Here is a 6,655-nt window from a genome sequence, read left to right as displayed (position 1 = left end):
CACCCAATTTCATAGGTGACCCCCCCCCCAAAAAAAAAAAAAAAATCAGTAAAAAAGCCAACCAAAACCAAAAATCCATTAACAGAGCTGGGGCACAACTCAGTGGTAGGGTGCTGGCCTAACATTCAAGGCCCTCAGTTTGATCCCCAGCACCACAAAGTTGGAAAAACAAAACAAAACAAAACACACAATCCCCGATAATTTTTTAAAAAGCTATGGTTCATGGTTGAAAAAAAAAATACGTAAACTCAAATACTTTTCAAAATGCCTTCAAAAAACTTAAAAACGGCGCTTCCTTAAAAAGCAAAAGTCTAGTAATGAGGCCATCTCGGGGGTCAGAAGCAGTCAGGCAGGGTTGACAAGGTAGGAACAGAAATGACTACAAAAGTGGAGATGCAAGGAGGTGTGTTCACTACACAGCAATGATTCAGCGATTTAGCGCAGCTCCCAAAATCTTTAAATATACAGCCATGGAAGGACGGTCTTGAGCAGGAAGATTGTTACTCGTTGTGTGTAGCGTAGCTGTCGTAGCTGTCTCTGTAGGACCCCCCTGAGCTCCGGTCACCGTAGCCGCCACCCCGACTCCTGCTGCTGTAGTGGTCTCTGGAGCCACCATAGCCCCCACTGCGGGACTCAGCGTGGCCCCCACCATAGCCTCGGCCCCCTCGGAAGGAACCCCGACCTCCAGCAGAGCCACCTCGGTACCGTCGGGATCGGTTGTCGGAAGACTTCCCAGCCTGGTCAACACGGATCTGTCGCCCGTCCACTGACTTCCCATTCATAGCCATCATGGCATCCTTGGCATCGTCAGTACTTTCAAAGGTGACAAACCCAAAGCCCCTCGATCGCTGGGTCTCCCTCCCTGTCTTTCACCACCACCACTTCAGCGATCTGGCCATATTTGGAGAAGACCTGCTCCAGCGACTCCTCATTGGTGTCAAAACTCAGCCCTCCAATAAAAACTTGCCCTCATTTGATGCCATGGCAGCCTCTGAGTCGGGCAGGTCCCTGACGCGGGAGGGAAGGCGGCAGGGCACACCGACCAAAGCCTCCTAACGCTGAGTGAAAGCTTTTTTCTTTTTCTTTTTTTTTTTTTTTTTTTTTTTTTTTTTTTGGTAGGATTGAGTCCAGGGTCTTCACGCTGAGTTACAGCCCCAGCCCTTGTTTTCTGAGGCAGAGTTTTGCAAAGTCACTGCCTGACTGTTTTGAAATTTGCAATCATCCTGCCTTAGCCTCCCAAAGTACTAGAATTGTAAGTGTGCCCCCCCCCCCCGCCCCCAGGAAACCACACATTTTTTAAGCATGCTGCTCTCTTGGATCCCAGGACTAAGAAACAAAAAACGGGCTCTCCAGGACCCTACCACCAGCCGACCATCCCTGAACCCAGCTTCCTAGGCTCAATCCCAACACTGTGAAGGGGATGTGGGCATTCTCTGTGGGCTGGGCCTCAGGCTCCCCAGAGGGGCTGAGGAACTCCTCTGAGCTCTGCAACTGAAGGCTGAGTCAGGAGGGGCTTCCTTTGGAAGATTCCTGGAGATATGGCCTTTCTCCCTGCCTCCTGCCCACCCTCAGTCCAATGCCTGTGCTCAGAGCTTTCCTGACCCCCACAGTGCCTGGGGGAGCAACTAGGAGGGGTCCCAGGAGCTCTTCCTGGACCCTTCCTGCCTGCACCCCACAGCTTCACCCCAGGCAAGAGCTAACGCTGGAGCCACTGGGGCCCTGCCTGCACCGCCAGAGCCCAGGGGCAGGGCTGCTGTGAGCCAGCCAGGAGTGGGCCACCACCGCTGCCACCTTGGATTCACAGCTGCTGGGGCTTCAAAGCACAATCATTTAGCTGGGCATGGTGGCACATACCTGTGACCCCAGCATGCTAGAGGCCAAGGCAGGAAGATCACCTTGAATTCCAAGGCCAGCCTGGACTACCTAGTGGGACACTGTCTAAAAAAACAAAAACAAAACAGTCGATGGAGCTTCTTTTTGGGTAGAATATGAGGTTTTCTGCTGCACAGTGGGTGTGCCACCATGCAGTCAGAAGCAGCATACCTGGTGGGGCCTTGAGTAGCTCCCAAACCTGTGGGCTGGTGTAGCCCTGGGTCCTGCCTCGACCGCCGGCCTCCACCTTAGCATTTGTCATTTGAATGTATCTTCTTGAACTTCCAGACCTCCAGCAGGGTCCTGCTGAGCCAGCTGCAGCCATGAATTTAACTCAATTGAAATCTACAGGCCCAGTGGACAGGAGTGCCTGGTAAGTAGGTGTCTGTGTCTGTTCACCAAACTGCAAAGCAATAAAGAAAAGGCAGTGAGTCTTCAAAAACAATTGATCACAGGCCCCGGCTGTGCTGAGCAGTCAAGCATATGCCTGGCATCACAAGGCACAGGGTCCATCCCCAGCCCCATGAAGCAAGCAACTGACAACATCAAAAATTAATAAAACACACTAAGTGAAAATTAGTGTGCCAGGCATGGTGGCACACAGCTGTAATCCCAGCACTCAGGGGGCTGAGGGAGGGGGAAGGGGGAGGGGTTGGGGGGAGAGGGAGAGGATTCAGTTGAAAAAATATGAAAATTGAGCTGGCGAGATAACTCAGCGGACTAAATGCCTGCTTAGGCAGGGAAAAGCAACTTTTAGGGCCGAGGATATAGCTCAGTTGCACAAATGCCTGCCTGGCAAGCCCAAGGTCCTGAGTTTAATTCTAGGTACCAAAAAAAGAAACTTTCCCTGAGAAGTGGGGTCCTTGGCAACCCACTCAGGGACCCTCCTGCCTCTCAGGGACTGTTTCTCCCTCTCAATAACAGGTTTTACAAGATAGCTTCTGGGCATCACTTTTAGGGTCAGTAGAGACATTCCAGGTTATGCCAACATCCAAATTATAGAAAGTAACAAATACCTCTTACTCATGGGGTGTCTAGGGTCAGCTTCCAGTGACATCCTTCACTAGGATCTGGACAGATGAAATGCCACAAGAGAGTGACATTACTGCTTGTGACTGACTGGCCAGAGGTCACCTGGTCCCATGCACTCACAGAAGGGCCAAGAAGCACAAAGCACCTTCACCCCCAAAGGTGGACAGCAGGGACCGCCTGCTCTGCAGCACCGTCAGTGGTGGGGAAAGCAGGAAAGAGGATGTGTACCTGGGTTGGTGCGCTGGATCCAATTTCACCAGCCGTATAGCCCTTCACCCGCCTCCTGGACTTGAAGAGGCCCCTAAGAGCTTCCATGGCACAAAGGCAGCATGTTCCTTTTCCTGACTCTTCCACAAAGCAGCCTGGGGGGTTTTGCTGGGTAATACTATCAGTTGATGACCACAGCCCAAATTTTCAGTTAAAGTACACCCTAACTAAACAAATTCCTTGACCCACCAAGTGGACCTACCAGTCAGGCTGTAGCACTCAGGTTTGCATCACTGCAGCAAAACACCGGAGGCAGCTGGCATTATAAAGGACAAAGTTTTATTGAGTCCACTGGAAAGTTCAAGGGCTGGGGCCCTATCTTGACCCAGGGTTAGCCAAGGCCCTCCCATCTGCAGCTTCATCATGATAGAGAGGGGTGTGTGTGTGTGTGTGTGTGTGTGTGTGTGTGTGTGTGTTAGCAGGATGTTAGAGAGGCTGGGGTTCCAAACTTTCTTCTAAGAGCAGTGGTGGCGACTTCACCATGTGCCTGCCCCTCAAAGGCTCCAGCACCTCCAAATACCATCATCCTGTGGGCCAGGAGTTCCTTCACAGTGGGCCCAGGGCCCTTGAGGAACACATGCTTAAGTCACATCCAGCCCATAACACAAGCCTTGGTCATTTATCAGCAGAGTTCCCAGCAGGTGCCATGCTGCAGCTGTCATCTGGGTCATTTGCTCAGGTTCCAACTGTGAAGGTGGCGCACAGAAGTGGTCTCCCTGGCCTCCCTCTGCCCCCAAATGAAAGGGTGAGTCTATTGCAGGAAAAGGCACGGATGGCACTGCTGCCCAGGAGAGGAACTGAGGTGGAAGTTAACTCCTCGGCTGCTAAGGTTTCGTTTTGTCTCCCACTTAAATATTTTTTCTTTTCTGTCTTTCTCTTTCTCTCCCTCCTTCCTTCCTTCTTTTCAGTACTGGGGATTGAATGCAGGACCTTTACTCTGAGCCACATCCCCAACCCTTTTTTATTTTTCATTTTGAGATAGGTTCTAAGTTACCAAAGGGTCCAGGGTGAGTTTGAATCTGTGATCCTCCTGCCTCAGCCTCCCAGAGTGCTGGGATTACAGGCATGTGCCACTCTGCCTGGCTTGAATTTGCATACTAGCAATTGCCCCATGCAGCATGAAGGAGTGCAGCTAGGGAAACTGAGGTAAGGAGAAGCCAGCAGAGACTCAGACACCAAGGGGCAGACAAAACTTCTGGTACCCAGGGAAAGCCAGTAACCTGGGGCAAAACACAAGAACATTCAGGGAGGCTTACGTCTCCTGTGGAGATCTGGCCAAGAGAAGAGGAAAGAAGGGAATCTCCCAAGGACAAGGACAAGGACAAGGACAAGGACAGGGAAGGTCTAGGAAAGCCTGCTCCATGAACAGAAAAGCACCTTATACAACCCAACTACAGCCTCCAATTTAAATGTCCACATTTTCCAACTTCCATTCTTTTTTTTTTTTAGAATTTTTTTTTTAATTTTATTGTGTGTGTGTGTGTGTGTGTGTGTGTGTGTGTGTGTGTGTGTGTGTGTGTCCAGCTCAGCTTACCAGGGGGCTCAGCTCACCAGGGGGCGGGGCTGGCTGGCATGTGGTGCTGGGGGATTGAACTGCGGTCCCTGTGCTTTGCTAAGCTTGTTCTAAGTAGGTGCTTTAGACCACTGAGCCATCTCACCAGCCCTTTCCATTCATTTTCATTATACAAAATTTTCTGAAGAACTAATTATGTCCAAACTGATTGTGTTGGGCCAGGGAGATAGCTCAGTAGAATAAGCACTTGCCTGGCAAGCGCAAGGTTCTGAGTTCAATCCCTGGTACCGCAAAAAAAAAAAAAAGTATACAAACTGATTGTGTTAACTTTCTGCCTCTGTGACCAGATACCTGGGAAAAGTAACTTAGGAAAGGAAAGATTGATTTTGGCTCATGGTATCAGAGGTTTTGGTCCACAGTCAGCTGATTATTTTGCTTCAGGCCAAGGCAGAAGGGGAGGGGGCCAAGCTGTGTACCTCACAGAGATCAGGAAGCAGAGAGACAGGAAAGGGCCAGAGACCAAGAGCAGGGACTGGAGGGAGTCCTCAAAGCCATCTAAGCCATTAATTTATTGCTCATTGTTCATTTATTACTTTCCATCAACCAGTGATCCATTCACACACATTACATAAGGCACAGTTCCATATAGATGCGCTAATTTTTCCATTCCACATTTGCTGAAGCAATTTTGTTCCTGCGTGAACAGCATGGATCACAGGACCCAGGGTGTTTGGTACCCCAGAGCCTGCTGTTGAGTCACCCAACAAGTTTCCTGAAGTCCTCAGATCTTGACAACCACAGGACCAAAGCCTTGAGAAATCCAGCCCCCCATCACAAAAGTCTGCAGGAAATAAGTTTGCACTTCCTGGAGGTGGAAATGGGGGCCGCCTGGCCTTCACAGAAGTGTGAGACTGGCATGGCCCTAAGGGGAAGCCGAGTGCTGTTGAGGAAAAGATGGGAAAAGCTAATGACCTGGCATTTGCGACAGTCACAACAGATTAGGTTCTGGATGCGAAGCTTCCAAGAATTGTTTATGTTTAAAAAAGACAGAAAAATAAGGAGGGGAGCTCTGATAGATTAAAGAGATTTAAGAGTCCAAACATCTGAAGGATATAGGCGATGCAAACTAACAACTGACTGGATATTAGATGTGTTTAAGGAACTTTTTCTTTTTCTCTAATTTATGATATATGCTTTGGATTTTTTTTTTTTTTTTCGGAAGCGGGGATTGAATTTAGGCCTTTGTGCTTGCCAGGCAAGCCCTTATTCTACTGAGCTATCTCCTCAGCCCCTCGGAATTTCGATTAGAATTGCATTAAAGGTCTGGCCTGATAGCTCAGGGGACTGAAGTGCCTGCTTAGGCAGAGCTAAGCTGCCAGGTTTGATCCCCCGATGCTGTCCCACCTCCACCCCCAAGGCACAATGAGACAGCAACCGAGACTGCATGTGGTGGCACAGGCCTGTACTCCCAGCACTTGGGTGGCTGAAAACAGGAGAATCACTACAAGTCCGATCTACGTGGTGAGACCCTGTAGACTCTGCCCTAAATACAGAAAAGAAAAAAGAATTGCATTAAATCTGCATGTCAGTTTTGGGAGTATGTCCATTTTCACTATATTGGTTCTTCCTGCCCAAGAACAAGGGCTAGCTTTTCATTTTCTGGTATCTTCTTCAATCTTCTTTTGCAGGGCCCTGTAGTTTTCATTCTAAAGATTTTTATTTCCTTCATTAGATTGATTCCTAGGTGTTTCACTTTTTGAGATACTATTATGCATCTCAAAGGGTGTGGTTTCCCTGATTTCTCTCTCAGTGGGTTTATTATTCATGTACAGGAATGCTAGTGACTGTTGAGTGTTGACTTTGTATCCAGCTGTGTTACTGAATTTGCTTATTAAATCTAATTTTTTTGGGGTCTTCTATGTAGAGTATCATAATATCCACAAATAATGATAAATTGACTTCTTTCTTACC

At 48.9% G+C, this 6,655-nt stretch overlaps 1 pseudogene; it reads right to left on the bottom strand.

Moving 5' to 3' along the window:
- Positions 1-445: 445 nt before the first annotated feature.
- Positions 446-983, bottom strand: LOC101573924 (annotated as a pseudogene).
- Positions 984-6,655: the final 5,672 nt, after the last annotated feature.

Source organism: Octodon degus, unplaced genomic scaffold (genome assembly GCF_000260255.1).
Source record: "Octodon degus isolate 3935 unplaced genomic scaffold, OctDeg1.0 scaffold00132, whole genome shotgun sequence".
NCBI classification, from domain to species: Eukaryota; Metazoa; Chordata; class Mammalia; order Rodentia; family Octodontidae; genus Octodon; species Octodon degus.
The sequence above is the reverse complement of the archived record's forward strand: the minus strand, read 5'-3'. Positions and strand labels throughout refer to the sequence as shown.